Genomic DNA, 17,808 nt, shown 5'->3' with positions numbered 1-17,808 from the left:
TCAGGGCTCTAGTGTTCGAGTGTTTAGAGTCCCTCTCACTACTGGTAGAGGCTATTCCCCATTTCCTATAGTCATCATTCACTTTAAGCACCACTACTTTTAGTAGTCTGATTCTTAGGAGTCCCACTCCAACTCTTCCATAGTCAAAAGGGCTCCAGCGCACAGAGTGTTACACAGCAGAACAAGCTCCCCCTGTGACTTCTGGCACTAAGATCAGTCTTTCCGGGAGCGTTTCACTCTTGGACGTCTCAGAGGGCTGCAATGGCTGCTGATAGTGACTTGCCACTCTGCAGGAACAGCGGCTGAGCATTCATGGCACTTCCTCTTGTAAAAGGGTGGTTTTTACACCAGCTTAATTTGAGCAGGGGTGCTCTATCTGAAATAAGGAAATACACGTGTGAGAGACAGGAACTGAACCAGGATTGTTTCCAATTTATTTGAAGAAACAGTTCTAAAAAATAATGTCAAGAGACACTTAATTATAAAGCTGCTTGGTTTTAGCAAAGACCAAGTGTTAAAGACATATTTTTAAATGGTGAGCACAACCATGCAATTGCAATGAGGCTTAAAATCATAATAATGCAATGAAAGAAATACGTTTCAAAATACAATGAATAGTGTGCAACCTTAACAAGAACGGTTAACCGGGGATCACGGAGCACGTGACTCAAGTAGTTTCTCGGTGCAAGGTGGTCCGTCAAGTGGACTGTGGGCAGATCTTTTATATTGATTTAATGAGTAAGAGCTTGACCACAAGTCTGTCAAATGACAGGTGTTTGATGTCAATCATACCACAATTTGTACATTTATCAGAACCTATATACTTCACTTCACAAAATTTTATGAGAAAGCAGAAGATTACAAAAGGTTATAGGTCATTTTCTCACGCCAAGTTGCTTGTCTTTAGTTATTTGAAGCTAGCAAAAATACAATTATATTGAAGAAGTTAGAAGATTGCACATGGCCCCACCCCAGTGCACCCTGTGTGTTCCCTGTTTTTGTGATCAGTGTTCGTGAGAAGAGAACCGCACTCCAGGGACAAGGAAATAGTGGGGGCTCGGTGAGTTTGTTTACCAAGAAGACGGAGCTGGGGCTTGTGTCCTTTGCAGAGGAGATGTGTTGTGATTTTATCAGAGAGGCATAGGGCCTACTGTGTTAACAGATTCCTATAAGCTGGCTGATGGGGCCATACGAGGGTCTCATGCTTCAGGTGTGGGGCAAAATTGGCCTAAGGCATGTATATGGTAAAACGGGACCCTGCTTCATTTCCCTCCTCTTGTTCACTTTTTAACAAAACTCATACAGCGTATTTGGCTGGCCCTTCATCCTGTTGGGGAATCCAGGGTGTGTCATTAATGCAGGGACACTGTTTGTCCTGCTTATCGAGCAGTGATACATATTCTCCTTCAGGCCTGTCAGTTAGTGATTCATAAGGATCTACGCTAAGATACCCCCTCTACTAGACATGGGTCTCGTGCTCACTACGCCACTGGAGTCAAGCTATCCTGGCTGAAGAGGGGTGAAACCCCGAAACCGGTCCTAGGATGCTTGATTCCGGCCCAGGGAAGACATGGCTTGGCAGTTTGGGCTGGACTGTTCCCATGAGGTACAGGGTCAAGACTGATTTGCATATGGCCATGTCTGAACTGGGGTGGCGTGGTGAGCAAAATAACGATGGATTAACCCCAGATCAGTGACTGGGGGTGAATGTTTTGCCAATGTGCAACATTCCGTTCATCATCTTGTGTGTTTTGCTGTTCACCCTATGTGGGAAGGGTATCCCCAGACGTGGGTCCCGTGCTCACTACGCCACTGGAGTCAAGCTATCCTGGCTGAAGAGGGGTGAAACCCCGAAACCGGTCCTAGGATGCTTGATTCCGGTCCAGGGAAGACATGGCTTGGCAGTTTGGGCTGGACTGTTCCCATGAGGCACAGGGTCAAGACTGATTTGCAAATGGCCATGTCTGAACTGGGGTGGCGTGGTGAGCAAAATAACGATGGATTAAACCCAGATCTGTGACTGAGGGTGAATGTTTTGCCAATGTGCAACATTCCATCCATCATCTTGTGTGTTTTGCTGTTCGTCCTAAGTGGGAAGGGTATGCCCAGACGTGGGTCCCAGGCTCACTACGCCACTGGAGTCAAGCTATCCTGGCTGAAGAGGGGTGAAACCCCGAGAACAGGCCTAGAATGCTTGATTCCGGTCCAGGGAAGACATGGCTTGGCAGTTCGGGCTGGACTGTTCCCATGAGGCACAGGGTTAAGACTGATTTGCATATGGCCATGTCTGAACTGGGGTGGCGTGGTGAGCAAAATAACGATGGATTAAACCCAGATCTGTGACTGGGGGTGAATGTTTTGCCAATGTACAACATTCCGTCCATCATCTTGCGTGTTTTACCCACCTACTAGGTGTCTACCAGGGGGAAGTGGGAGAGCAGTAGGAACTTGGTATTGGGCTTCAGCAGGAATCTTTAATAAGTGTGAGCCAGTCGTTGTGAGCTCAACTATCTGTAACAGTGCTAGTTTATCCCCCTTCTCTGGTCCATTGTCCTCACGTATGGTCTTCCTGTATATTCCTGCGCTTGCGTAATTCGTCCCTACTAATTTACTACTGAATCTTTTCACACAATGACATATTATCTGTATGGGGCAACCCAGGAGCAACAGCACACCGTAAAGCGGTACAAAATATTTAAGGAGGGCAGACAGCCATGAAGGCATCCAGCTAAAATCGAACCAGTCCTTTGCTATGTCTGCCATGGCACCTCCTTCCTCACACATTTTCTTCCCTAAATTGTCCAAGTACTCAATGGCGTTTGTGAGTGATCCATTCTCCGCATCATTTGAAGGCGCAAAAGTGCAGCCGCTTTTTCTGATTTTGAGACATAGTCCACCATCCATCGCAGTTAGCATGTCCAGGACATACCTATGCTCTAAAACCATAAGCCTCAGGGGGGGGGGGGGGCAGTTCTTCCTTGATAGCATTTAGCCCATCCCTGGTACTGTTGATAGCCCGCATGACTTCATAGCGGGTCACCTCGAGCCAACGTGCATTTGCTTTTATCTGGAACATTGGGATGAGGTTCCCGAAAAAGAGCTGGGCTTGGTTCAAAAGGCAGAATTCTTAGGGAATGTCATCAAAGGCATCGTTGGCGAGGTATTGAGCAGCTCGCCGATGTCAGTGGAGCAAGGTAACATCGCCTGTCATTGGATGCGAATGGATGTGGGAAATATTGGCTGCTGGAATGACCAGGTGAACTTCATGCATTGTCACCAAGGTGCATAGTCCATTCCATTGAGGAGGCAGTTGGAGATAGAGGCGTTCTCCGCAAGCCCAGTAGAGGCCCATTAGACTGGAGGTTGCCATGCTGCATATCCAAATTAAAAATGGTGCTGTTGCATCCCGAGTTGCGACCCACAGGTACTGTGCCATTTCCTAGAAAACAGAGAAGAGGTGACCTTAGTTTGAATGCTTTTTTAGGTTTGGACATTTTCTCCCCACCCGATGTGTACCTTCTACTTTCTTGTGACCATATCTGTTCACACTCATCCTCAACCTCCCAGTCAATCCCATCTTCATAATCTGAGCCTACCCAAGGGGGCCCTAAGGATGCTGCTTTGCACTCCACGAAGCCGGGATCATTCCACTTATTATTGAAGAAAACTTGTGCCCATAGGCCCAGCACAGTTCTATTCTGACATGGGCATGGGTGGCTATGAGGTATTGGTACATTACATACTGCTGAAGGTGATGCTACTGTGATGTATCCACGCTTCCTAAGGTGATGTGCCCTAGGGGCCAAGTTAGGGACTCCTCTTCTGTACATTTCATATATTATCCCCTCAAGGTCATTTGGGTCAGAGATAACTTTGTGTGTGGTGTGTTGTAGTCCCATGTTGTGGTATTTACATATGTGGTGGAAATGTCAGCGTAATGGATCTGGACTTGTCCTTGTATGCGCAAAGGAACACAGGTGTAAAAGGCATTTGGCAGTGGGTGGTAGAACTTCTCTAGGAAAAAATTGCCTATCTGTGCCTACTGCATGGGGAATTTTTGAGCACACATAACACGATTGGTTTGTGACCTGCTTGCCAGCTGCTGTCATATCCTTATACCACAAGTTATCTGATAGGGTGTTATGGACCCCATGGTCCCCTGCCAACTGGTCAGGATGGGCTTGTCTGCGTCGGCGAGACAGCTGCGAGGGGAGTAATGTGATATCAACACATGGGTGCAGGAGGTGATGAGGTGAGGGGCACATAGTTATTTGGGGTGCTGACAGCACTGACAGAGGATGTCAAACCCTTTTCATCACTAGGGGTACTATTTGTAACACGTGTGCTAAAAGGTAGATGGAAAAGCGATTTGGGGTGCACAGGGTGTTGGCAACTTTGACTTTTTTAGTAATATAGGCATTTTTATCAATGCAGTGTGAGATAACTGCATACCAGTTAAAGATTCAAATCCCCACACAGACAATAATGTAAAATATTAATATGTATGTGAATAACTTCAAATAGGACATTTATGTGCAGCGTGTGTTTCTGTTGCGTCTGAATCTATAAACGACCAAGCGATCACTGTCTTCTTCTTCTTCTTGGATGGTCAATGGAAACACGATGCCTTCTCCTGGTTCATCACTTAGTTCTGGGATGGTGACAGGTTGATCCTCACGTTGCTCTTGTGTATACATGCCTTCCTCTCGGCAATGCGAACAGTTGTGGGTTAAGAGTCTATGACTGTGAAAGGACCATCGAATCTGGGGTCTCTCCACTTTCTAACAGCTTTTTTTACAAAGATCTGTGATCCGGGACAGATAGATGAAAGCTCAGGAGTGATTGGGCCCTTGTCCTTTCTCTTTGATATCTGGGTAGAGAGGAACTGCGCAGCTTATGTTAGTGCTCATAAATATTCAAACATTTCAGCTTTCATAATTTAAGAGGAACTTTCACTATCTAGTTTGGGTCTTGTTGAGAGAACTGATACATTTATTAATCGACCAGTGACAAGCTGGTGGGGGGTGGGGGGTTAGGTGGTGATCGGAACTGGGAGAGTGCACATAGGGCGATTGGTAGGCAATAGAGCCATTTCTTTCCAATTGTTGCACTTATCTTGCTTATTTTTCCTTTGAGCAGGCCGTTAAGGCGTTCCCAAATGCCATTACTTTGTGGGTGATATGCTGATGTCAATTTATGTTTAATCCCTAACATTGTTGTGAGGAGGGTAAAAATGGCGTTTGAAAAATGGCTGCCGTTGTCATAACGGATCGCGTCTAGCAAACCCCAGTGCAAAATAATCTCATGGAGCAGGAAATGAGTTCCTCTTATCCTTCTTTCCGGTGCAGGGCGATTGCTCAGGTTCAAATCCTCATTTGGGGCTTGGGCATGCACAGGTCACACAAGTCGACCTCTCCCCTTGGCCATGGCAGAACCAGGCAACGTCCCTTGTTCTTCATAGTGGCCCCCTCTGGCATACGGGATCGTTGGCCTTACTCTGCACACTAGTGAAGGCCCTATAGGCATGGCAGTAACTTTCGAGTCACGGTGTCCCCTCTGGATTACGGAGTATCTGAATTCAGTCAACACATGGGCTACGGCCCAATCGGCACGGCAGTCATGCAATCTTCACAACTCTCTAGCATACGGGGCTGCCGACTTCACTCTGCACATGGTCTATGGCCTGATCGGCATGGCAGTGATACTATCTTCACAGCAGCCCCCTCTATTATACAGGCTTGTTGACTTTACTCTGCACAAAGTCTACAGCCCAATCGGTGCAACCACAGCTAACTTTACGGCAGCCCCCTCTGGCATACATAGTCACCAATATGAATCTGCAAATAGCCAGTGACCCGATTGGTGCAGCAGCCATCTCCTCACTCTTTCCTAGAGGGATGCACTTACCAGGATCCTGCCACCTGACCTTGCTCCATCCAAGTACTTTCCTCTTTCTCACAGAGCACACTGGTCTTGACAAGCAGGCAAGCACTGGTGCTCCAGGGACAGGTGGTCTTAGATTTGCTTGGCTGGTGTCCTCTCACCCAGCTGGGAGACTGGCAGACCTTAGCACCCAATCCTGGTCCAGGCAGAAGTCTTGCTGAGCTTCTCCTTCTAAACATACAGCCAGACTGACTGCTTGACAGTTGACAATTTTGGAAGCCTTAAGCTACCCTTCTTATTGTCCATTTCTAGACACCAAATGTGATTTAGGGTCAGAGTCTTTGAAGTTTGTTTTGGAGATCTGCTTCCTTTTGAAGTACTTATTTCTCTGCCCTGCCCTTCTTCCAGAAAGCAGTCTGTAACAGCAGGAGTGACTTCAAATCTGATAGACCCACAACACAGGCCATGGAAGTGACTAGAAGCTCACACCTGTCAGCCACAGTGATATATGCATCAATTGGTTACCCAAGAATCCCAGCCCTACTCTTTATGGTGCTCTTATCTCCACCTTACCTTTGACAAAAATAGATCTGACATCCAGCATATCTTCTCCCAGGGTATGATGGCTATTGCCTCTTGGATGCTAAGTAATTTCCTCCAATTAAACTCTGAAAAATCTGAGATTATGCTGTTTGGAGTTGCCGCCATTTGTTGGTCTCCTACTTGGTGGCCTGAGGAGTTGGGTAAAGCCCCTACTCCTAAAGAAGTGATCAAAACTCTTGGGGTTAAAATTGATCAAAAGCTCACTCTAAATGCCCATGTCTACTCTACGATTGGCACCTGCTACTATGTTTTGGGTGTACTCAGGAGAATTCTTCCCTTACTTCCTCCTGTGACTAGAAAAACGTTGATGCAGGCTGTGATCATGAGTAGAAAAGACTATTGTAATGCCCTGCTTTTTTCGACCAATGAGGCCTCCTTAAACAAGTTGCAAGTTGTGCAGAACACGGCTGCCCGCCTAGTTGCGGGAGCCCCGCTCAGGACTCCCTCTGTGCCCCTTTTGAAAAAGCTCCACTGGCTTCCAGTAAGGAAAAGAGTGAAATTTAAGATAGGCCGTATTGTCTTCAAGGACTTAAACGGTCTCGGTCTGGCCTATCTCTCTAGTAAAATAACCAACTACACTCCTCTACACTCTCTTAGGTCAGGATCTAAATGCTTACTCTCTATCCCCAGAATTTAAAAATCGCATAGCGGCGGCAGAGCTTTTTCTTATCTGGCCCCAGTTCTCTGGAATGAATTACCACAACATCTTCGTGATTGTAGGACCATCTCTCATTTCAGAAAACTCCTTAAAACCCATCTTTTGTAATCACTCTGCTGATGCAGTAGGGCCGTTACAAGCGCAGAGATACCTCTTGGGGTGATTCAGCGCTATACAAAATCATAAATCAATCAATCAATTATCAGTCACATCTATTTCCTGAAATCTGCCCAGGCCCTTTTCCAGTGACTTCTCCCTTAAACAAAGAGCACCCTTTGACGTGTAATAAAGAGCCTGGCTCTCCTTCCTCCAGTGTGTGTCCCACCCGGTTCTACGGAATGAAACAACCCTCAAATCTGGTATCCCCCTACCTGTTCATGCTCCTTCATTCAGCCCTAGTTCTCCCAAAATGGAGTCCAGAGTCTTCCATGTATTGTACTATTCACAGGCACATATACACACAAAACACACATGCAACCACACAAGTGCTGCACTGCGCTACATACTAACTTGATGTAGGACAAGGGAGACTTAAGCACACAGCAGAGGAACTTTACATGGGTGAGCCTGTAGACCTCATTCCAGTGACACAGGCCAGTTAACTCCTGCGGATCACTACACAATATGCTACCACCACCATGCTTGTGGTAAATAACTCCTGGCAAAGGCAGCAGCTTTTCGCCACTATGAGGGTAGAGGTTTGGGCAACCCTCCTGGTCCAACAAGACCACAATTCATGAAGCAGGTGCATGCAATGGTGCACACTCTTGATCTGTGTTCTCCCATGACAACACCATGGATCCCGACATCGTGGCAGCTGGGGCACTGATAAGAAGAGCATCGAGCAAATGTATGACGTGTATACATACTTTGATTTTCATTCTGCATGTGTGTTCCCGGTAGGTCTTTGGAGAACCAGGCGAGCCTTTGCAAGAGACACGGGCCACATCCATGCCCAGAGCGTGGCAATGAGGCATGTGATGTATATGATGAGAAGAAACATAACACATGGCCACAGTTCTATAACTTAGGCCTTTTCATTCAGTTTCATATTACCTCTGCTGCTGCTTCCTTGCCAAGAATATGAATTTGGAATGTAAAAAAAAGAACTTCCAAGTGCCAGTGGAATTCATTCGAGGTGAAAGAATCTTTTGTTGGGAAGTCACAGGAGGACTGGCTAAACCGGACTGATTTAGGTGCTGTCCTTGAAACCCAGACACACTGATAATTCAGCCTGACTATTGCTTTTGGTGACTTAGAACAGCCGCGCGCCTCTCCTCTCCACTCCGCTCTCCCCATAAGTTGGCTTCGATGACAGGCCATGTGTTGGAAACTGTGTCGTAATTGTGAGGTAGTGCGTAAGCAGCTGGCCCAAGTCCAAAGCAGAAATACCTTCTCACACCTGCTGGTAACTAAAAATGAACAGACTGTTTGGAAAAAAATACAATATTTTAGGTGTTTAAACATGGAATGGCCGTACGAGTGTTGCCGTGGGCTTCCTCAAACTCTGTACTGTTAGCGGAGCGGACAAGACGATTAAGGGCCTCGTGTGCAGAAGGTACAACAAAGGCCACCTGCGAAACACGCAGGATGAGTTTAAGTGTGCACTTACCATCAGTTGTCTCTTGGCCTTCGCGGCAAAGTTTGAAAAAAAAGAGGAGTTAAGGAGACATCTCTTGTCACTGTGCAAATGACAGGCAATTTTTCAGTTAAAAAGCTATTTTCTTTTTCCCCCTGACTCCCTCCGTCTGATCGTATGTGCAAAGATCTGAAGATTTTTTCTCACATTCATCAGGAGGTTCTATGCAAAAGTTTGAAACGTCAGGTTGATATATTTTGCTCTTCCCCTCCATTTGTATGCAAATTATGACTTTTAGGAGAATTTGTATCATAAAAGTAATACTGGCTGCGCAGAATCTCAATACGTTAGCCATTGCACATGGAAAATTCTGCGCACATTTTCAATTTTAGCTACATTTGAGTATCACCTTCGAGTCCACTAGTCTTTAAAACTGCAACCCTCAACTTATTCGCCTCACATGAGTTTTTGCACACTAAACCCAGGTTTTGCACTTGACTGCACTGATATTGCTAACCTGTTTTCATACCCTCTTGCTTCTCCAATGGTCTTAAACCCCACATTTCCAAATTTGTTTGATCTTTTCTATTTTTATTCACTCTACTTGAGTTCATAAAAGGATGTATGTCGTTACAACGCACACTTTTACAACGCATGCACTTACAACGCATTTTTTACAACGCAACATCCACTACAACGCATTCCATTACATAGTATGACACTACAACGCATTTTTAAAAACTACCTTTACAACGCATTCCATTACATCGCATACTACCTTTACAACGCATACCATTACAACGCATAATATTAAATTGCATTTAAGGTAAGTATTGGATAGTATAGGGGTAAAAATTACTATTCTAACTCCAGGGGGTGCAACAGTAGGGTAAGTGTTGGATTGCGTTATAATGGTATGCGTTGTAAAGGTAGTATGCGATATAATGGAATGCGTTGTAAAGGTAGTTTTTAAACATGCGTTGTAGTGTCATGCGATGTAATAGAATGCGTTGTAGTGGATGTTGCGTTGTAAAAATTTCGTTGTAAGTGTAGTGCGTTGTAATAGTTGCGTTGTAAAGGTTGTTCACCTCATAAAATATGCATCTTTTGTGTCATTTTACCTAGACAACTCTTTCCGTGCAATTGTGTAGAAAAACAATGTACTCAGAACAGATACCTGCATTACAAGAGGTCCAATCATTGTGTCACCATCTTTTCCTCAGTGTGAATCCACAACGTATCTCCTTTCACGCCCTTCCTCTAATGTTAGGTCGACATCAGCCTTGTAGAATATCTTGGTGTTGGTTGTAAAGCAGTTTTACTCTCCTTCCCAGACCCTTGGCCATCTTTATATGATGACGTTAACCTTAACTGGTCTCTTTGAAGATATCAGTGCTGATACTAGTGGTATCAGGTTGGGCAACACCCTCTAACTTAAGGAGAAGTTATTCAAAAACACAATTTAATTCATGTTACTCTCATTTTGACACTTATTTTTTGTAACTGGGGACTATCTTCTTAGTGTAGGTCTGCACCATGGATGGCCCTTTGTATGGAGTGTGAAGAACCTACGGAATGCCAAACAGTTGAAATCCAGTGCATGTTTCTGTTCAGTTTCAGGGTGCACCCAATCAAAGAAAGGACCCACAAGTATGACCACCCAAGTGCTCAGTTTCTGCTGGTGGTTGCAGGCAGTGGGTACCGATCCTCATTTTTAGAAACCAGGGCTCGAATTACCTAGAGTACCTGTAACAAATGTGTTTTTTGGCTGTGTGGGATGAAACTCAACTCGACCAACAGCTGCAATCATTGTCTGGGTGAATCACAAAAAGTTATTTAAAGAACCTGTGTTTAACCCTCCGATTGCTTGGCACAAAAGCAGTCTGGCTTAACTTAGAGGCAATGTGTAAAGTATTTATGCAGCATTTAAACAGTTATAAAGTGAAAACACAACATAATATAAATCCCACACCAGTTTAGACAACTAGAGTAAACTGTAATAAATTGTTTGAAACCAAAATGACAAAAATCTAATTAGTAGAACCAGAGTAATGAATTTTTAAAGTTTAAAGTGTAAAATATTGTCTAAAAGATCAAAGGGCCAACCACAGACATCTAGTTGTGCAAGACTGGGGCAAAGTTGAAGGTTATGGCGGACCGCGATGGATGGACTTAGAAGAATGTTTACCAAAAAGTTTCTGAAAAGGTAAAATTCATCAGGGTAAGGCAGCGGGGGGTGTCTGAGGAGGAGGCGTCATCGTCAGAGAACCGCTATATTAGGCTCTGGTAAAGATTTCTACATTTGGACTTAGTCTATTTTTTGGAAATTAAAAATCTCCAGCGGACGAAGCTGCAGCGTTAGCCAATGAAGGGTCCACAACACCCCACTCCCCTTTTATGGCGAGCCATTGATTAGGATTTGCTGCTGCAGAGAAGAACATAGCAGGAGCTGCCGCGAAGTCAGGCCAACTGGTGATGCACCTTGGGCGGATTGGGGAGCAGGTAGGTTCCCGTCTCCTCTCAGTTCTTAGAGCACTTTTTGACAGAAAAGACTGAAAGTCCCACCTTTTGGATTTGAGCTATTAGGGCAACTTTATCAGTACTTCCAAGGGCCCAGGACTGCAGGGTCACCACTTGGAAAGTCAGGAATCACTCAGGCTTGGTCCAGTTGCTGGTTCAAGGTGGTTGAAGCGTTTTCTGTCTCTGAGGCTCTGATCAGGAGGCCAGCCAACTATCCCTTGGATTCACTCTATGAGATTTGGGTTCAAGCAGGAAGGCAGGACTCAAACAGAAAGGCACTCCTCTGAGGGCACAGGGAAGACTTCAGGCAGCTGGACAGTCTTCTTGGTGAAGCAGGACAGTCCTCTGAAGTACACTGCAGGCCACAGGGAGCAAGACAGTCTTTGAGAGTCTTTCCACTGGTCCAGATGTGAGCTGAAAAGTGGGTTTGAGGATCCCATTTTTAAACCTGGTGCCCCCTTTGAAGTGGAAGAAATGTCTGGAGTTTGCCCTCTGAAGAAATTTCTGAAATCTCCTTCCTCCCAACCCTAATTCCAGTCTGTCTGGAGGCACAATAGGCTAGAGTGAAGTTCTTTGTGGGTGAACTGAAGCAGGGTCTTTGAAGTGCAAGTGGGACTGTGCAGAGCTCTGTCCCACCACCCTGCCATGGATGGCCCATCCTGCCAAAACCCAGGTTCTCTATTGTGTGGCTTTCGTTTCGGAATAAACAAAGGTCAATTGCATCTAATCATGTAACCCAGGAAACAGTCTGCAGGTAATAAATGGTTAGAACAGAAAAATGCTGGCTTTGTAAAAGTTTACAAAAATATGGAACATGGCCACCAGTTTGCAAAACTGCTATTTATTTTAGCAGACTAAGGTGCAGCGCATTTAGTCACTGTCCCTTACTTCATCACTTAGAAATATATTTCTTTAAATGTATGTAACCATTTTCCTTTTAAATGGAGCATTCAATAGATACATTCTTCATTTTACAGATAAAAATAAAACAAACATGTGAACAATATTGTGAAAGTGCAACAAATAACGTTGAAAATTGTGTACATAACATTACAAATCTTGTGTGCTTGACATTACAAATAATTACACCAATCAACAATTATGATACATAAATTCTCTCTAACTGAAGACCTTATGCTTTTCTGCTTATTAGAGGCGAGCTGTCTATGGGGAAAAGGAGTTTGGGGATCTCTCCTAGGGCATATTTATACTGGCAACCCACTAGAGATGCCTATTTAATTGCAATCCCTCATAGATGAAAAAGGAAAATGGCGACGTGTTTCCAATCCCCATGTGACTTTGGAGATTATCGTCAGGGCTGAACCACAGTGTAATCTGAAAATTAAAAAAGGAGGGAAATTTTTAGGATCTTTGACTACCTTCTCTTCTACATTTTCTTAGTACATAAAAATAGTGTACCTGTACTTTAGAAGAGGTTATCCAATTGATGTAACTAGCTTTTCTGGATTACTGTTTCAAGTATGTTTAAGTTGCTTACTTGGGCAATTGAATGTTCGCAAAGAGTTTGTCAAGGCGGGATGCAGCGTTCTCAAATTAAAACGTTTTAGACCTCCTATGCTTTTATCTGAAGGCCTTCACTCTGTGCCTGTAAAACACATTTACAATGGTTGCTGGTATTGAACCTAAGCATCTGTATGAATGTTAAAGGAGAACAGGCTTTTTTTGTTTACTTGTAACAATGTTGTTTTCTCCCTCGTGTTTCTGAAATGGATTCTCATGTATCTATCAATTCCAGCCACCAGCGCCCGTTTTCAAGCTTTCAATATCTGCCTTAACGAGTAATGTTTGTATCAATATGATGTTTCAGTGGAGACCCAACAAGTGATATTATTTATATTTCAAGTGGGGCTCGCGCTACATAAATGAACGCATGTTGCTTAATTCTTTGCGTTAACTTCTTGTAACATTGTATCACTGTGGTCCGTATTAACTGCCGGTTTATATTTCAAGTGGGGCCCTCTAAAAGTGGCATTTTCAAAATCATGACTTAAAATCTGACTTTACCATTAAAGAGGGTTTTAAATGACTCCACAGTACTCCTCCCCCAGCACAACCCCCTGTAAGTCCACCTGTTAGAATTGTGTTTATTAAGGCCATCGTTTTGCCTTTTCCTCTCACTAGTAAATAATACTCCCAACTTTGAGGGAGAGATGGAAGGAGATCTGGGTCCCTCGGGTGGCAAGGACTGGGTGGAGGCTGAAATGGCCCCTAGACCTTTGGCAAAATCAATGAAACTCCATCTCATCCAATTGACATATCTCCACCGCATATACTACAGCCTCTCATGGTTACATAGGATGTGAGATGCCCTGCCACCTTGGTGCTGGCGGTGCTGGCGGTGCTGACACCCAACGGTCACCTTCTTCCATATGTTATGATGGGACTGCCCAGTCATCCAAACATACTGGTCACAAGTTTGCACTACCCTTTCCCAGATCTTGAGCAGGGCATTACTTCTTGACCTGAAGTTGGTCCTCTTGGGCCTGCTGGATTCATGGGGTGGGAGTCTCATCATTGCAAAGTTGGACATTTCCCAGCAGTAGCTCTCTAGACCATCCCCGCCATTCCTCGAATGGACAAGGGTAATGGACTTTGCCATTGGTGAAGAAAAATGTGTCTACAAATCCAGGGGGTGCCCGGATTAACACTACAAAATATGAAGGGAATGGTTGACATACTCAGAATCTCTGTTTTCTGTGATTTAGTTACTTACAATATGTCAATGTATCTCTGCCAGCAGGGCATTGCGAGGATACGCTTCTTGCAGCACTGTTGTTTTTGCTTGTTGTATGCTTTTTGTTATGTAATCTGAAAATCAATAAACAAATGTATTTAAAAAATGAATTTTTAATTCTCTTAGTAACTGTAATAAAACCCAGAAAGAGAGGTAGGCATCATAGCAGTGAAAAACAAATTTGTGAGTTTTTCAATACCGGGTCATACACATGCAATACTTAATAATACATGTCGAACTTTTTCAAATACAATGTATCCTGCTCTATGGGCTGTTTTGGGCCAAACCTAGGGGTGACTTATATTTATTAAAAATGAAGTTTTGGATTTGCAAACGGTATATTTTGCAACTTCAAATTGGCCACTAAAACAAATTCTGCAAAACAGAAGGAGAGAAGGCAAAAAGTCTGGGGAAAACATCCCCTAAGGCTGACACCATATATTAAATCCTTGAAGACTGAAGTCATTATTCCTTAACGTTATCACAGGTATGAACAATATGGTCAAGTATACTCAATGAGATATTTGGCATGAATGAGAAACATTTGGATTCTACAATAGCGCTGACTCCACTCCTGGCACCAGTGCAAAATCAAGATGTATTAAACAGTAGTGCTTTGAGCTTCTAAACAATGAGATATTAGCCCCAAGGCATTGTCAACTTCTTCTAAAACCTTCCCTACAATTTGAACTTCATTGACTGTCCATTCTATATCATACATAGAGGTTGGGAAGGAAATGGCCAGTGGCTGATATTTCTCTTGGCTGACGTTTCCAAACCAGGGACGTTGCTGGCGTGTACCGTATGGCTGGGATGGTGTAAGCAGGAGAAGAGAATTCAGGCCTTTCCCTGTGTCACCCATTATAGGCTTGGTTACCACAGACAAAGTAAGTACTGGTTTGCTCTACAAAGTAGCTACGGGAATGAAGGACTCCTGGTGGAAATTCAAAATGTAAAGTATCTATCATGGAATCAGACAAGGCCTCAAGGAAGACAATGCAGTTGCTTTGGCCCACATAGATGCTGACATTTAGGGGCCTATTATGATTGCGAGCGGATCGCCACCGCCCGACCGGCGGTGGCGATCTACCCGCCAGAACTCCCCGCCCGACAACCATTTACCCCCCACCACATTAGCATGGCGGGGGGAATCGCAATGGACGGAAAGACCGTATGCTGTTTTTCCGCCGGTAGGCAATCGTCACAATTGCCTGCCAGGCGGAAAAGGTCCACAATAATGAGAATTGTCAGCGATGTGGACAGCTAGGGACAGGATGTCTTGGTTAAGGAAACAGGAGTCATTGATGACTGTGTCGATAGGGATAGTACCAATTTCACACTTATCGGGAAATCACCCCCGTAGATACAATCTGTTGTCAAATGTATACTGATGACACTCAACTGTACCTGAAAGTCTCCTCCTCAGAGGACATCAGGTCTCTCAACTCAGTACTTAAGGAAACGCAAAGTAGGTTGAAATTCTATCACCTGAAATTAAATGCTCTCAAAACAGAATTTCTCCTCATCAAACCAGACAGTCTCCAGCCATTTCAAATTGGTTGCATGATCTTACAGCCCTCAACTGCACTCCAAACATCATTGATTCCACGAGCTCTCTGGGAATAATGCTGGATAAGCATATGAACATGCAGAAGCACATTAGTGCTCTCACCAAAGGAGCGAACTTCCAATTAAGCATACTAAGGAAAATAAAATTGCTCCTCCCCCCACAGCGACCTCAAGATTGTGGTGCAAGCAGTAGTGATCTCTAAACTGGATTATAGTAGGGCAACCCTATGCGGACTTCCTAGATCAAAGATGGCACCACTTAAGACCTCTTTCAGTTCCGCTGCAACGCTCATTACATTACTCATTAAAACGTTATCATCACATCACACCTGAGTTTAAATCACTAAATTGGCTCCTTTGTGAGGCAAGGATTTATCTAAAAATTGCATGCATGACCCACAAAGCTTTACATTTCAACACCCTATTATATCTTGTGCAAAAAAATAAGGTCTCTGGGGGTTCTAGATCCTGTAGGGGCTCCAGTACTTTACAACTCAAGGCACAGAAATTCCATAAAAAGAAAACCTACGATTGAGCATTCTCGGGTATTGCACCAAGAATATGGAACTCCCTGCCACTTGAAATAAGACTGAATAATTCCACGGCTTCCTTCAAAAGGGAAGTTAAAGAGATTCTGATGAAGAAATGTCTGGGCTAGATCCCCAGTTCCCCCTAGGTCATGCTATCTTACTCTTGTTTTTATTGAACTGTTATGACTGCTATGATATTTCTTGGCCTTTTCTTGTCCGCTGTGCAATTGTTTAAATTTCTTGTACCTGAGTAACTACAAATCTGTAAAGCGCTCTGATGCCCCCTGTGGTCTTGTTCACGCTATACAAAACTCTTTAAATAAAATAAAAATAAATAAAGTTGTGGACCCCTTAAATAGGCTTCGCAAACTCCCAGTGGTCCTGGGACTACAAGTTAAGAACTGCTGTTCTAGCAGTTTGAAAAAGGTGTTTTCACTGTACAAGGAGCACTGATCTCAAGGGTGGGCAGCAGGCAAGGTACTATTGCCTTCTGGACATCTATCACGTAGTACCTCTATACAGAACCATACAATGAACCAGACTAAAAAGCTTGCAGCAAAGAAGGCTGGCAAGATCTATGGGGGATCAAGTAGCTGCGAGGCTTCCAACACCCTTGGCTGGAGGTGGTATCTGTGGAAAGGAGTGGGAGCGGCATCATGGTGAGAGCAAAGATGAGGGAAGATTGCAGCTGGCATTCCTCCCTGCAATGGGGAGGCACAGTTGTTCATGGGAGCAGGATGTGTACAAAATGTTTGGCTCAAAGGTAGCAGCAGGACTGGAGTTTTTCAGTTCAGGATGATCTTGCAATGGCTTACATGGACCTAGACTTGTATTCAGTAGCACTTTACAGCAGTGTTTGTGGTGAGCAGGACTTGGAATGCGCCACACAAAACTGGACTTCCACTGGTGAACTTAGAAATAAATCCAGTCTCCTGGTTGCAGGCTGCGATAGGCGTCAGACGGGAAAACAGGTAAAGCAGTCTGAACCACCTAGGAACAGAAGCTGTAGACACAACAAATAAGTTGTTTGTTGTACTGGAGAATAACTTCATCATTTAAGTGCAAAATAAGAGATGCTGGTGAACAATGGGGTTTAGATGGGAGTAGCATGTGTCAACCTGTGGAAATCTTGTATGCTCCCAGAGTTGAAACGCTCTGCTTTCACTGCGGACTCTGAATGGTAGTCATAGTGAAAGTTTTATTTGATCCCTAAAACGTAGCACATCTTCAGCACAACAGTGTCCGTACCACTTCTGAGATTGGACCCCAGTTCTAGGAATTAAGGGGCTCATTACGATGGCGGAACAATTGTCACCGCCTGGCCGGCAGGATTGATCATTCCGCCATCGCAATGAGATTTACCCACCGTCATATTGGGATGGCGGTGGGTATCGTGGCGGAGGCAAAGTATGTCCGCCGCTTTTCCGCCAGTGGCAATTGTTACGATTGCCATGTCGGGCAGAGCAGGGCCACTAATATGGTGGCGGTGCCTGGCAGTCACCCTCCGCCATATTTGGATGTGGGAAAAGACATGCTTTTCCATGGCGGCGATGCCGCCATGGAAAGGATGGTGGGTAATGGGTCTAGGGGCCCGTCGCGGGCCCCTCTTGTGTCGGGGGGTGGGGTGCACTTACATTTCGCTGCACCAAGTGGCAGGCACCATGCGGTGCCTGCCATGTGGTGTCGTGAAATGCTGGACATGAGATTTTAA

At 44.6% G+C, this 17,808-nt stretch overlaps 1 long non-coding RNA gene across 2 annotated transcripts in view; it reads right to left on the bottom strand.

Moving 5' to 3' along the window:
• Nucleotides 1-7: 7 nt before the first annotated feature.
• The window catches only part of LOC146865953 (uncharacterized), a 31,700-nt gene continuing 13,899 nt past the window's right edge, over nt 8-17,808 (bottom strand). For both annotated transcript variants that reach the window (XR_014976736.1, XR_014976737.1), the window contains exons 2-3: nt 13,978-14,072; nt 8-376 (exon numbers count right to left, since the gene is read on the bottom strand). This is a non-coding gene — a long non-coding RNA (uncharacterized LOC146865953). The remainder of the gene's footprint in view (nt 377-13,977; nt 14,073-17,808) is intronic.

This window comes from Triturus cristatus, chromosome 2_1, assembly GCF_964204655.1.
Source record: "Triturus cristatus chromosome 2_1, aTriCri1.1, whole genome shotgun sequence".
Classification (NCBI taxonomy): domain Eukaryota; kingdom Metazoa; phylum Chordata; class Amphibia; order Caudata; family Salamandridae; genus Triturus; species Triturus cristatus.
Note: the sequence above shows the minus strand (reverse complement) of the source record. Positions and strands in the feature narration are given on the sequence as shown.